The sequence below is a fragment of the Anastrepha ludens genome, chromosome 2, assembly GCF_028408465.1.
Source record: "Anastrepha ludens isolate Willacy chromosome 2, idAnaLude1.1, whole genome shotgun sequence".
Lineage (NCBI taxonomy): Eukaryota > Metazoa > Arthropoda > Insecta > Diptera > Tephritidae > Anastrepha > Anastrepha ludens.
In genome coordinates, this window is record NC_071498.1 from 114,947,103 (window position 1) to 114,962,907 (window position 15,805).

The window sequence follows — 15,805 nt, forward strand, 5'->3', positions numbered from 1 at the left end:
ATACTTTTTAGATAACGTGTGAAAATTGCATCTAGTGTAGTTCCGGATTTTGTTGTTGATTCTTTAGGGTTATTGTTTATCTGCAAACCGAATGTTTCTCGAAGAAATTGAATCAACGGCAAAGAATCATTGGATCCGAAATTTACGTTGAAATCTCCCCTGAGAATCAATGGAATTTTGTCTTCGCCTCTTCCAAGTGCATTTGCACCTGCGTGGCTGTAAACCAGTAGTGAGCGGTGAATGAAATATAATATAAATTATGTCAGCAAGATTTTGGTTCGGTGAGATATAGATGGCGGCTGTGACAATAGTTTTTCCATTCAACGTTTGACATTCTGCAATGCAAACATCGCCAACTGGTGTGACTTTTGATGAATATGACTAAGACTGCCTTGCAGTCATTTCCATGTTTGGTGTGACGATATTACGCTATCATCTTGATTGTGGTAGATTGCCACACCGCCAGCTCTAACATTTAGTCGCTTATATTTGATGACGCAATTGAAATTTGGTATACTAATATCCTCGTTATCGTTTAACCAAGTTTCGGACAAAAGTACTATACTCGATTTGCGGATGACACAGTCTGTTAAATCTGCGGAATGTGCTCGTAGGCTCTGACAATTAAGAGTAATAGTATATACAGATAGCCCTCCTATCTGAGTCATGAAATCGATTATTTGTTTATCCACAGTTTCCAGTATATTTAACGATAGTCTCCGGAATTCATCTTGTAAATGAGACTTACTGACTGATGCTCGTCGACCATGGTAGAATCTAAAATTATTTCCGTTCGTTATAATCCACAAGCCTTCAATACAAGTGACTCGTGATAAAGCAACGTAAACTAATGATTGCGAATGTTTTTTATCATATTCGTAAACAACTGAGACTTGTGAATGGTCGTCGCACAAGCACAAACTAATGGTAAATGTGATCGTTTAGCGTTAATCGTTTTGTTGTTGTTAAGCGGGACTATTGATGTGCGTCGTCCGATTGGTAACGCTGTTTTACTGATCTTATGCGCTGCAACATGGCCAGCAACTTTTTTTCTGATTTTTTTACCTGTAAAAGAACATTCCGCAAATTCAAGCCATGCAACGGTGACTTCTCCATTGTCATCAAATTCGAGATGCACTAACTTGCCCACTGCGCCATTTGCCAAGCCATATCTATATTCGGTGTTATCATGTACAGTACGCCTATCACAAACACAGTTTCATTTGGTGATGTATATGATGTATAGCTCTCCTTTTCTTTCTCTGTATGTTATATATCTGTATACTCTGAATTACAACGAAGCCTATGTCTTAGGTATAGAAAATGTATAGCTCTCTTTCCTCCTTCTCTCTACGTTGTATCTTTTTTTCTCTCTCGCGTAACGAAATCTCTAAACGTTACATTTTTTCCAATTCACTCTCCATTCTCGCTCAAATATCAGACCGCCGCTAAAGAAGTTTCACTTCAAAAATCATCATGTCTGCCGTTGCAACAAGTTTTTCACACGAAAAAGGAATATCAATTTCTATTGAACATTTTTATTTTTCTTTATTAGTTAAGACATACAATATATCAGGGAGCGTCGTATTTGGAGACAATCGTAAATAGTATCCTCCAGATTCACTAATCGCCACTTGTAGGTAGCGGTAATGACATATGATAAGAGGATGTGCGCCAGCTTAACAGCAACGCCTTTTCCACTCCAGATTTTCTTATTGCATATCCTTACATTAAAGTTCTTGGGACTTTGACTGAGTTATCAACAAGGTCCTGCTATAGATTGGGTACAAAACCTAATACATGCAAAAGCAGCTTACAACTCGCATCATTAGTTGCCTACCATTTCTTATACTTCGTTTTCAGCTAAGACCTGCTACACAAACAACTTCATTCAAACACTTTTAACTGTAGCCTTTTGCTCTTGTCTTATTTTTTTTGCCTAAATTTAGAAATTTCGAAGCAAATTCCAACACTTCTATTGAATACGTATCAATGCCAAACGTTGCTCCTCTACACCAGTTTAGCGTCACTGCTGCGAAAACAAACCATCCAAAACTGTGTAACATCAGTTGAAATAATTTCTTGTATTGCCATGTTCTGCAACTTCTGACTTTCGACAAGAAGAAGTGGAAAAACTGAATGAAGCGTATCGTTATCAAAGCTTCAACAGCAACGGCAGTATACGTGGCAATAGCAGAAGCAGCAGGAGTAGCAGCAGTCTAACCGGCGAAAGCAGCAATCTGACCAAAAGTGTTTCCATTCGGCCAAATGTGGCAGATCAAAGTCGTGCTGTGGAACTAAGAAAAGTGCAGAAGTCTCCTCGAACTGGCAAAAGCAACGGCAACAAGCATTCATACGCACCACACACACACACACACATGTATATGTCACACGTGTAAGACCGCACTTGCATAAGCGTTTTCTTATACACAGGCATAGTTATTGTTGTATCTAAAATGTGTCTAAAAATAAACTTATATTGTGCAACAAAAATAAGGAAAAGGACACTGAGACGCAAGATAATACCAAACACATAAATCTGCGCTCAAACCCAAATAAACATAAATACAACCAAGTATTGATATGTAGAGTAAAAACAACACTGAAAAATGGAAAAAAAATCACATAAGTCTATGTTATCGCCCTAAAGCCTTGCTATGTGCAGACGATCCACATGCACTCACGCTTTCAATGACGAATCAAATGTGCACAACCACTTTTTGGGCAGTAGTGGTGGTAGTGGACCTGGCAGTCACTTGACAGAGCATTGCAATGGCCAATGGCCAATATTTCGCCTTTTTGTGTGCAACCTTACAAAAGTGGCAGGTTCTCTCTTGACTTTTCTTTTCCACTTGGCCACTGTTGCAAATGGTGAGCTGAATGGGCAAAGTGAGTGGCAAAGGGACTTGTTAAACATATCCTACTTACTACCTACCGACTCTGTACTTGTATGTAAGAGTGTTTGAAAGTGAAGTGAAATTTATATCTGAGACATGCCGTTTTTTGTTTATTTTTCTGCTATTTATTCCTAAGCAGTCAACCAAATTTGAAGTTTTTTAGTTGTTTGAGAAAAGCTCTGCTTTTTGCCAATAAATAGAACGAGCGCCAACAAAAGAGTTTTGATGTTGATTTTTAGTACTGAAATTTAAAAAAATTCTTTACAATTATTTTATTTCGCAATTTTCAAATTTTGCTTGCTTCTTGTGGAAGTGAATTAAAACCAAATAGGTACGAGGTAAAAAACTTCGAAAATGTGAGGCATCAAAATGATTGACGACAACAAAATTGAGAACTCTGTGTTGGATTAAGGTATATTTTTAGTTGTAGCTGCTTAAATGCTAGGTCTATTCGATTTTTAAACCCCTACATGAACTGAGTTCGGGCCGGCGTAAACCAGGTTGGTTTCCATCTTTAATAAATTATAATATTTTACTGCGAAAGAGTCAAAATCGGTCCCGATTTGTGGAATATTAGTTATGACGAGTTATTCAATACAGAAATGCCCGATAGCACCTTTCTAATCTGACGATATCGTCGCAGTGATCACAGCACGAAATCTTGAAGAAGTCCGTAGTTATGATACCAACAGAAACGTGGCTAGATTCACTTGGCCTCAAATGAGCCACAAAGAAAATGGACCTTTTACTTCTAACCAAGAAGCCCACCCTATTAGAAGTTAGCATGCTAACTTGCACAAATACGCTAACCACAGAAAAGGTTATAAAATACCTAGGTATAAGACTCAAATAAAAAAACCCACCAGAGAAAGCCGCTAAGATGGCATCCCTACTCAGTAGACTGATGGCAAACATAGGGGCACCAACCTAAAGGATACGGGAAATAATGATGTCTACCACGCTCTGCGTTCTCTTATACGAAGCTGAACTGTGGGCAAATGCGCTAAAAGCAAATCACCGGGGAACATTCTAGTATAAGTACTACGAACAGCAGCTCTGAGAGTTGTGTCTGCCTACCGCTTGGTATCAGTACCAGCTAATCAAGTGATAAGCGGCTCAATACCTATAGATTTACTGGCCTTTGAGAAGAAAAAGTTGTGGGCATTAAAGAACGAGAACATGGAAGAAGGAGTAAACAAACTAGCATCGCGCGAAATGAAGGACGAAACGATGAGGCTATGGCAAGACCGCTGGAGAAACGAAACACGCGGCAGATGGACGGTCAGGCTAATAAAAGAGAACTTCGCTGACTTTAATTTTGATACAACCCAAATGCTTTCAGAAATACCTGTTCAAAATAGGGAAATGCGTACACCCCACATGCATGTACGGTTGCGCAGCTGAAGATGACGCTCAGCACACCTTTGTTGGGAACAAGAACTTGACCAAGGAGAAGTTTTGAGAGATGCTAATTTAAGTAATAGTGACCTTTTAGAAAACCTACTATTTTCTTGATGTCTACTTTATGCATGTTGTGCAATTTCCTCTTGTAGGTTAGGGACCTTTCACCCTTTTGGTTTCACGAAGTTCTTGTGTGACTTTCCAATGGCCTCTGCCCAGTTGATACCAGCTGCAGTTATCTGCAGATCATTGACTTTTGTAACAAACTAACAAACCTATTTTTCTTCGAAAGTAGTCTAAGCATCAAAATTATAAATAATGACGGTAATCGGCAGCCGCCGTAGCTGAATGGGTTGGTGCGTGATTACCATTCGGAATTCACAGAGAGAACGTTGGTTCGAATCTCCAAAATTAAGAAAAACATTTTTCTGATAGCGGTCGCCCCTCGTCAGGCAATGGCAAACCTCCGAGTGTATTTCTACCATGAAAAAGCTCCTCATAAAAATATCTGCCGTTCGGAGTCGGCTTAAAACTGAAGGTCCCTCCGTTTGTGGAACAACATCAAGACGCAAACTACAAATGGGAGGAGGAGCTCGGCCAAACACCCAAAAAGAGTGTACCGGCCAATTATATAAAGGCTTTTTCAATATGGGCGGGTGGATGTTGAAATGGAATAAAACAAGCTGTGTGTGAGTTATTGACAAAATTATTTTTTTATTTGAAAAGCGCATATATGCCATTAAGTGTACCATAATTCAAATGCCCGCCTCGGCTTCTTACGGTGGAACGGATCCGAGTGGTCCAATTTTCAATGACTCTTCCGCATAGATCCGGCTGAATTTGAGCGATGGCCTGTGTTATGTTCACCTTTAGAGCATCGGTCGATTGTGGTTTATTTGCATAGACCTGAGACTTTAAGAAACCCCACAGGAAAAAGTCTAGCGGGGTCAAATCGCATGACCTTGGTGGCCAATTCACATCACCCCTGCGAGAGATAACCTTACCCTCAAATCGTTCATGCAGAATGTCAATCGTGGCGTTTGTTGTGTGGCACGTAGCACCGTCCTGCTGGAACCACATGTCGTCTAAGTCCATATGGTTCAATATGGGCCATAAGAAATTGGTTATCATCGTTGTGTAGCGCTCGCTGTTGGCGGTGACCGCCTCGCCAACGTCGTTTTCAAAAAAGTACGGACCAAAGACGCCGCTGGCCCAAAATCCACACCAAACGGTAACTTTTTGAGGATGTATTAGATGATGGTGAACCTCGTGTAGATTATTGCCGTCCATATACGGCAATTTTGTTTGTTAACACAGCCATTCATCCAAAAATGCGCCTCGTCACTTAAGATGGGGTTTTCTTCCAAACGATTCGAAGCCCAGTCAGCGAACAAACGGCGTTGTCTATGGTCATCAACGTCAGTTGGATCTTGTACGGGTGTAGGCCCAAGTCCCGACGCAAAATTCGTCAAGTTGAAGTCTGCGAAAGGCCAAGTTCTTGTGTACGGCGAGGAATAGACTGCCTCGTCTTGCATTCCTTGAACGTACGGGTGTTGGCTGATTGTTTACTGACCCGGTCGTCTCAAATTTGGCCACCAAACGTTGAAGAGTCGACTTTGAAGGGCCATCACGTCTACCGAAAAATGGGCGCAATGCGGGCAACGTTTGCGTTAATGAACACTCATTTTGATAATAAAGTTTTATCATTTGAACGTGCTGTTCAATCGTGTAACTTGCCATGATGATTTGGCATAAACAACTGAATAATAAACAAAAGATTTGACAGATGTCACCAAAACAAAATGGCTGCCACAGGGCGCCAAAATCGACCCGCGCCAATTGAAAAACCTTTTATATATATATTTTTCATGGCAGAAATACACTTGGAGGTGCAGTGGGGCGACCGCTATTAGAAAAAACTTTTTCTTCATTTTGGTGTTTCACTGAGATTCAGATTCAGATTCAGAATGGTTGTCACGCACCAACCCATTCGGCTATGGCGGCCGCCAAGTATTGTAAATACATAATGCCCTTCTAATGGCATTTTTAAGTATTTTCGAGGTTAGATTTGTATGGGAGGTATGCCTTAAAGCATATTGTAAATACGTGGACAAAATTTCGGAGTCCTTAATTCATCGCAGCAGTTTCAATAACATTTTACGGTAGAGGTTCAAAAAATTATGTTTTTTGTGCATTTCCTAAAAGTATAATATCTGAAAAATACTGTGTGAAAATTTGAAGTGAATCCGACAAATACTTTTCGAGTTATTCAACAATTAACCAAGGCCGCTCGGACGGCCCGGAATCGATAGTAAAACTTTAAATGCGTTTTTCTTAAAACTATCTTTTTTGAACTAGTAGAGTTCAATAATATTTATACTGCTTTTGAAAAACATTAGAAACTCGTGTCTGATCGAAGGATTTTGTTTCTTAAAAATTTCGATGTTTTTTAAACAATTAATTGTCGGTCTTTTTCTCGAAAATCTGGAAAATATTTCCTGAGGCCACCATATTGTTAATTTTGAAAAAAATGTGCGATCAGCCACAAAATTATCCATTAATAAACTAATTTCTCTTGTCCGATTGATTTTGGATGAATCTCCAAGGACTTGTGAGGATCACCGCGCGGGACTTCTAGAGAAAAAAACAGCCTCCACACAAACAGCGATAACTTCTACAATTATTAATTTCTTTTTTGGAAATTTGATTAAGTTAAGTCGAATACATCATGTATTACTGTTATGTTTTTATTTTTGTAAAATAAAGCAATTGACTAGCAAAACAAAAACAAAAAAGATTGAAAATCATCACTTATTCGGGCCTCTGACTACCCCTAACCCCTTAAAGTAAATTTTTTGGTATATTTACGCTCTCTTTTATCTTTAATACAAGTACGAAATTTCGGAAGTCTTAATTCATCGCAGCTTTTTTAATACAATTTTTAAGCCGTTTGTGAGGTTACGTTTGTATGGGCGTTACTCTTTAAAATACGCCGATCACACCCATTTTCTATTTTCTCCTTGAATAATGTTCCTAAAAATTACATGCGAAAGATTGACATATACCAACTGCTTCTAGTTTTCTCCAGAAAATGTATGGGGCTGAGTCACTGTGCTGCAGTACAATTTCCGTGAGTTTGTTAGAATTTTGTATGAATTTTTGGGGAAATACATTTTGAGAGACGGACGAGCTGAGTTTTCCTTTTTCATATCGACAAATGATTTTCATAATCTTTCCTCAATTGGTCGCTCATTTTGGAAGCAAACTCGTGGAAATCGTTTTATTTCCATAACTGATGAGTTTCATAATCAATCGAAGTGGAAATAGTGCTTTGAAAAATGTTTCAAACAAAAGCAAAACTCATAACTTAATATCAATTGCTGTGTAACCTATATTGCACGTCATAAAACCGAAGCGAAACTAATTTTACTCCTCGACACCGCGCGAAAATAAGCGGCTGTACATAGCAGCAGAGTAGCAATTGTTTTCAGCTTGAAACCATTTTCAGACGATGGATCGAATACAAAACATTCATCCACACTCAACTACGTTCGCTTATATTGCACAAGTAGCAGTACAATTGCAACTACTACACGCACACATATAAATCAAGAACAATGACAACAATGATTGCCATCACACAAACCTTCAGGAACGTCGGTTGTATTTGCCACTTGCGGCAACATTGCAATAAAATTGAATGCGCATAACTTACTGAAGCAACGGCTGAGTTGGATGAATGCAAGAATGTGGCGGGAATTATGTGAAATGTAGCAGGCATGCAAATGCAATGTGGCTTGGAGCAACACCAGCAGCGCCATTATAGGCGCAAGAAAAGCCAATTGTTGCAAGCAAAAGCTGAGTGCGTCCATACACGTGATGTCAAGCGTACTAAAATCGTCTATAAGTACAAGTGAGCTGGCCAATTCATAGCAAGAAGAATAAGGAAAGAAATTTTGCACAAGCAGCTCAAGCATACAAAAGCAAATTGTGTAAATGCAAGTGTTGGCTTGTAGTACACAAGCTGGCACCCAATTGCGGATCTCCACAAGACGAGGCTATTTGTCAAAAGAGAAGGGTGGCAGTAGCAGTGCTGGAAAAAGTGGTGCATGTATCATTACTGAGCTGCAGAAGCTCGGAAAATATTAGCATGTCTGTCGTTCGTTTTGGACTGTGCATTAGGACGTATCGACTATGACATATGCCACATACGTATGTACCATATATGTCAATGCTATGCTTGTGGTGCATTCTTTATGGCTCACTCAATGCATAAAGGGTGTTTTTTAAACTTTGAACTTTTAATAAAAATATAGGTCAAACCAGCTGCTCAAGTGCATATCTTTTTTCATACTTCCATACAATACACTTTAGTTTGGAACGGAATCGTAGATGGCCCGAATTTTTCAAACACGCAGCTAATATTGACCATTGCACTTAAGGTCCAAGCGAGGATTTAAAGGATAGTAAAAGATAGGTGGGGTGGAAGTTTATCGCTTTTCAGCAACTTCCCAACTTCCCAACAACAGAGAAAATGCTTTGTATTATCTTCAGCCTTCAAGCGAGATGTACGCACTAACTATGCTATGCTAACTATTTGCCTTCCCCGTGGATTGTGTACAGTAATGGGACCTATGAGAGCTCGTAGCTTACTTCTTCTCTGCCTCATAATGAATTTTGCTACCACACTGGGCCGAGCTCCTCCTCTCATTTTTGATGTAGGTCTTGCTGTTGTTCCACAAATGGAAGGACAACTAGTTTCAAGTCGACTCCAAACGGCAGATAGTTTTCTCTGTCTACCATTTGATATTTCACGCGCCGAGATTCGAACGGGTGCACTTTCGAATGGTAGTCACGCATCAATCCATTCGGCTACGGCGGCCACGGATTTTTTAAGGTAGTAGTCTGGTAACTTACACGTTTTTTGAGGCCATGTTTGGGACATTTTTTGGAAGGGAAAATAAAATTCAATCGGTTTGATTTTCGGATATGTTATTAAAGGTATCAGAAGGTGTGCAAAAAAAATTTTTTTTTTTTAATGTTTTGATACCTTTTTTGTACACTGCAGCAAGCGGCAAAAAAAAGAGGTACAGTGGATGGCCGGCGTGATTTCGTCACTTGTGGTCATCTGAAACAGAAAAAACAAATTGCTTATTAATCAGTGTGCTTGTCGTTCTGGCGGGTAGTAAGATCAAATGATTTTGACAAAAAATAACAAAATGGCGGACTTCGTAAGAAAATTGCCTTTTTTTAAAGTGGAAATCGGACTAAAAAATGGAAAGTTAGGGACGAAATAAATTAAATCTACTACCCACCAGAACTATCGATGTGTAGAAAAACATATCTAAATTTCAGCTCAATCCGTTAGATAGAAAATTTGTTTTCACGACGGCCATCCGGAAAAACGTTGTTTTGAGAAAAACGCGTTTAAAGTTTTAGCAATTGAGCGCTCTCATGTATGTGCTATAATTTCGTCAATATTTCGAATTTCGGTCTAAAATTTGTACAGTATATTATCAATATATCGCACTTTCAAAATATGTAAAAAACCTAAATTCGAAATTTTCAAAATAAGTTACCAGACTACTACCTTAACGTATAAGTAGTTAAATTCTGGGTGAATATTGGCTGTAACCTCACATCAGTGTTTACCAGGCCCGACGAGAGCGGGGCGGATCGGGTACTTTTTACCCCGGGCCCGGAGTTCTCAGAGGGGCCCGGACTCGAAGTAATTCGAATTATATGAATTAAATATAATTGGAAAGGGCCCGCATTTGCAATTTTCCCCCGGGGCCCGGATATGCTCTCTACGGCCCTGGTGTTTACAATATGTGAAATTCATTTAAGAAATCAGTGTTTAGCAAAGTTCTGAATTTTTGCTTATCCATTTCATTAATAAGAGGTGTCAGTATTAGTACGCAACATGCCATTCAGCGTTTCATCATTTTATTTTAGCAAGCTCTTGATGAGTGAATCATCTCACGAAACAGACCAGCCAATTAGTCGTTTATTGATTGATTATTTGATTACTCCTTGTGCGCGTACGTCAAGTTACTGATAAACCAGCCACGATTTTCTGAAAAATAAAGTGGCACAGAATGGGTTCATAAAATGGGCCTTCATATGGTGCCAACGAAATAGGAATACGAGTATGCCTTAAATTATTTTTAGACGCTATGTATCAGAAAATTTGGAAGGAAATAAAATCTTCATTGTCATTTGATTGATTTGGTATGTGTTTTAAGAAAAAAAACTGATTTTCCTCTAAAAAACACCCTTAACAATTGAAACATATTGTCGTCATTGTTTGTTCTACTTTAAGCCTTACTACAACCAATGATTGCTGTTGTTGTACACATACGGCTTACTGTTGAAGTGGTAAGAAGACAAACTGCTTCAGCTAGGAGTGGTACACAAATTTGAAACTGAACAAAGTTCTAAGTCAAGTCTTCTGCGTGAGAGCTAATTATTTAGTGATGAAAATAATTTGAAAAGAAAATTAAATAGGGAAAATTATATGCGTGATGTGATTGCAAATATAGCGGTTTTTGATTAGCGCAATGCGAGCTTTAAAAGTAATAATTTGCCTATCAATAAAGCAAACGTAGAATTGGCGTAATGCGCAGTAACTAAATCGGGTCAATATACAAAAATTTTACTGAAATATTGTGTTTTATACATCGGCGATTAAGGCACTCTTTCTTGTAAATTTCAGCCGATATAGTCCCCGTCGTATGAAATGGACTGCGTTTAAGTCCACAAGTACAAATTGCTTGCCATATGTTAGGATCTTCTTGCCAAATTTTTCCTCTCTGAGACACGATACCGTCGCATGCACTCTACCATCTTTCTCTTTATAAAAGGTGATTTTTTAAGAGCTTTAGGAAAGTTTTTCAAAAAAAAAAACACGTAAAATTCAGAAAAATTCATGAAATTTTTATTTAAATCGATAGTACAGTCCATATAATTTAATGTTTGAAGATTATTTCATGCAAATGTTGACCGCGACTGCGCTTCAAATGGTCCATCCACTTAGTCCAATTTGGCATACTCTTTCCAATGCTTCGGCCGGTATCTCACATATAAATGCTTTAATGTTGCCTTCCAATGCGTTAATTGAAGTAGACTTGTCTGAATAGACATGAGCTTTAACATAGCCCCACCAAAAATAATCTAAAGGCGTTATGTCGCACGATCTGGGTGGCCAATTGACAGGTCCTGAACGTGAAATAAAATGTTCACCGAACTCGCCTCTCAACAAATCCATTGTTACGCGTGCTGTGTGGCATGTGGCATCGTCTTACTGAAACCACATGTCATGCAAGTCAAGCTCTTGCATCTTGGGCAAAAAAAAAGTTGGATATCATTTGACAGTTACGTTACGATTCGCAGCATCTTTGAAGAAGTACCTGTACGGTCCAATGATACCTCCAGCCCATAAACCGCACCAAACTGTGACCTTTTCCGGCTGATCTTCACTCCAAAATCGACAATTCTGCTTATTTAGGTACCCATTGATCCAAAAATGAGCCTCGTCGCTGAACACAATTTTTCGATAAAAAAGTGGATCTTCGACCAACTTTCCAAGAGCCCCTTTCACCAAAAATTCTGTGTTGCGGTAGGTCGTTCGGCTTCAATTCTTGCATCAGCTGTATTTTGAAAGGCTTCACACCTAAATCCTTTCTCAAAATTTTCCACGTTGTTGAGTAACAGAGGCCCAATTGCTGCGAACGGCGACGAATCGATAATTGATGGCCATCATTAACTCTGGCCGATACAGCTGCGATATTTTCTTCAGTTCGCACTCTACGTAAGCGAGTTTTGGTGGTTTGATGTCCAATAATGTAAATTTGGTTCTAAATTTAGTCACAATAGCTCGAATAGTCGCTTCAGTGGGTCGATTAAACTAACCATAAAATGGAAGAAGCGCGCCATAAACTTTCTTTTATAATAAAATTCAATGATTTGCAAGCGTTGTTCGTTTGTAAGACGATTCATGGTTAAATTATAGACCAAACTGAAGATGTTTGACAGTGAAACAAAACAAAAAAACGTGCGTCAGCTGTTCAAAAAGATAATAGCTAAAAAATCACCCTTTATACGTAGTATTCTCGACCTGGTGATATTCTAGAGCAAATTTTGTTAAAAGTTTCATCATCAATCAAAATGCATTTAACAAAGTCTCGAAGTAATGAGTTGCACAACTTTCGCAGATGTTTTCCCAACTTTCATTTGCTTTTCACATTTTTTGAGATTCCTTGTTTTTTTATATTTTTAGATTATGCATTTTCTTCGCTAAATCTCTCACAGACATTGTTTTATTTTTTTTTTTTTATTGTAGTCAGTACCTTTTCCTTTATGACTCGGCTTTTCCGCACATTTTTTTCCCCACTTTTAGGCTTGCCTTTGAGAGCACAGCTATCTCCCAAGTCAACAATTATATTTTTCACACCATTTGCACTGACTTTATAATGTTTGGTCAGCTGCCGGTAAGAAATTTCTTTTTCAGTGAAGTAAGGGTGCACAAATTTTCTTCGTACTTCTATTTCGATTCGTATTAACGCAATAATAAAGGGATTTCCAATAACAGGTGTTACAGAGTGAATGGGTTGCGCTATCGAGATATGATTAACGGTTTTTTATGACCAGAATTGGATGGTCTTGATCTGGACAACGTTTATTTTCAACAAGACAGCGCTACGTGCCACACAAGCAACGAAACCATTGATCTTTTAAGGGAAACATTTCCGGACCGTGTTATCTCTAGAAGAGGTGATCACAAATGGCCACTGAGATCTAGAGATTTAACACTTGTGAGTTTTTTCTTTGGGGCCACGTGAAAGAGAAGGTCTACACCAACAGCCAATAATCGATTCAAGACCTCAAAGATGGAATTCGTGACGCTATCGAGGACATAGGGCAGCCACTTTGCAATTCGGTTATGGAAAATTTCATGAAAAGGATGTTGCCCTGCAAGCGTGGCGGTGGTGGTCATTTGCCTGATGTTTCTTTCCACTATTAACGGCATACTTTCCTCTTTGTAATGAAATAAACATCCAATCATTTATATTAAAAAATAGTATTTTTCTTTGAATATCAAAATAACACCTCTCACCTGGAAAACCCTTTATAACAAATCAAACTAGAAATAAACCACTATTTATTAGGGCGGGTCGATTTAAAAATCGCTCCTTGCTCTGTGAAAATCGTATTCTAGGGATCAAAATAAGAAACTTTGCCGAAGGAACCATACCTTTAAAACGAATTCTGATGTCCTCCAATTTCAAAATATCACCATTTTTGGCCTTTACATGAAAAAATCAGCTAAATGGCTATGTTTTTTCTTTATTTTTATTTATTTATAATAATATTTATTATTTATTTATAATAATATCTATTTTTTCTCTTAAGAAATTTATTTAGTCAGAACATAGTATGTAAATGAAAAAATTAATTTAAATGAGTTATAGAAAATAAACTAAAAAGTTCGACCCAAATTGGGGGACATCAGAATTCGTGTTAGAGGTATGGTTCCTTCGGCAAAGTTTCTTATTTTGATCCCTAGAATATGATTTTCACAGAGCAATAGGCAATTTTTTTGCCTCCCCACAAAAGACACTAAAAGTTCGACCCAAATTGGGGGACATCAGAATTCGTTTTTATTGATAAGCTTTTTTCATGACAGAAATGCACTTAAAAGTTCGTCATTGCCTGCTGAAAAATCTTCATCTATAATTTCGAACTCGAACTCACCGAATTCTGGCCACGCTTATAGTGGCTGCGTTATACTTATTTGATAACTAAGAAACAAAATTAATGAATTTAGATTCTAAAGCTAAATAATATTTTCCTCAAGCATATAGAATTTGTAGAGCAAATATAATACTTTGTTTTGTGGTGCTACCAAACATTTGGTTATGTTTGTCGCCCGAAACGTTAGAGTAAATTATCCACTTAATACACAAAATAACTTTGCCAAAGTATTGCAAAGTGGGTTGAAATTTGGCTTGCATGCAATATATTAAACGAGATATTCGAGTTTCAAGCCATCCACCGAAGTTTGTTTTAGTGAAGCTTTAGCTAATCCTGTAATTAATACTTTCAATATCTAACAAGGTCGATAGTCGTTTCTGCTTCCTATTGATGTGACACATGACCTATGCGTCTGCTAGTTGGAAATACGAAAATATACAACATAAGTGCGAGTATGCATCTGCGTACATACATATATAAAAATACACTTATAATTTGAACCTGTGAGATATACCTGAAAACCTTGACCCTACGCAGTGCTTTCACTTTCATCTGCTTACTTCACTACATATAATTTGATATACCCGTGGACAAACGGCCGTGTCTGATGTGGTGATTTCTGTGGTGTACATAGTCTTGGTTTTGGTTTGGGACGCTGTAGTATGCGAATGGATAGGTGTGTGTGTCTCTGGCAGATTGGGCGAATGTTGCGCTTGGGGACTTATGTCAGCAAATGCAAAATACCGGTGCAGTAGTTTTATTTGCCATTGCTGGTTGTGGCCTGAAAATGCCATGTCGGCCGCAATGGTTGTCGAGCAGCTACGTTCACATAAATTTATGCATGTTTGCGGGTGTGTGTACGTGTATGGCTAAGTTATGTGTGTGCACTTGTTAGACAGCAGCAAATGAAGAGCAGCCGAGTGGCAAGTATGCATGTGGCAGTGGCAGTGGCAGTGCATAAGAGTACCAGAGCACTCTGCCGGTGAGAAGCGAGTACAACCTTCTACAGGCTGTTGCAGTGCCAACCTCTTGGGTAAATATCCTTAATGTCGCCACGAGTGTGGGTGGCTGGAACACATTCATGTGAATGAATGTGTGTGCGTTAATGTGCACATCTGAAGGTAACATTTGGTGTGACTCGACGTGCGAATTTTAAAGCTCCCAGTGCAAATTGCAGCACCACTCACTTGGGTATTGACTTGTTGTAGGTAGCAGTTGGAGATAGCAGTGCAGGGGGAAAGTAGGAGGCAAAGAGCAAATATGTACATATCAAAAGGAGGTTGAAACTTTTGCTTTTCAGCATTTTTAATTTATTTTAACTTTATATGAATATGAATATGAAATTTACGATACTTGAAATGTTTCAATGCTGGATAAATCAAAGAACTATATTTTTCACTTAGCACTGTAAACATCCAGTGAATAATTAGACTGTCCAACACTGGTTACTCAACATGAAGAAAAGCTAATAATTATGCAAGAGGAAATCTCCAGGTTGAACTTTGCCGTAGGCAGTACTAGTCAAGAAAGATTAAGGTCTTTACGGAGAGTAAAAGTTTTGTATGAAATATGAAAAACATGGGCGTATGACATATATTTTATAATAAAGGGTGATCAATTTTGAGGTATCAGATCTTAGGTTAGGTTAGGAAGTAATAGTTGCCCAGAGAATGGGCTCATTTGGACGAAAGATGTTTGGTTCATCCTTTGTGATACCATTGCAAGAGCGGAAAAAGGTGAACGAAAAAAAAACG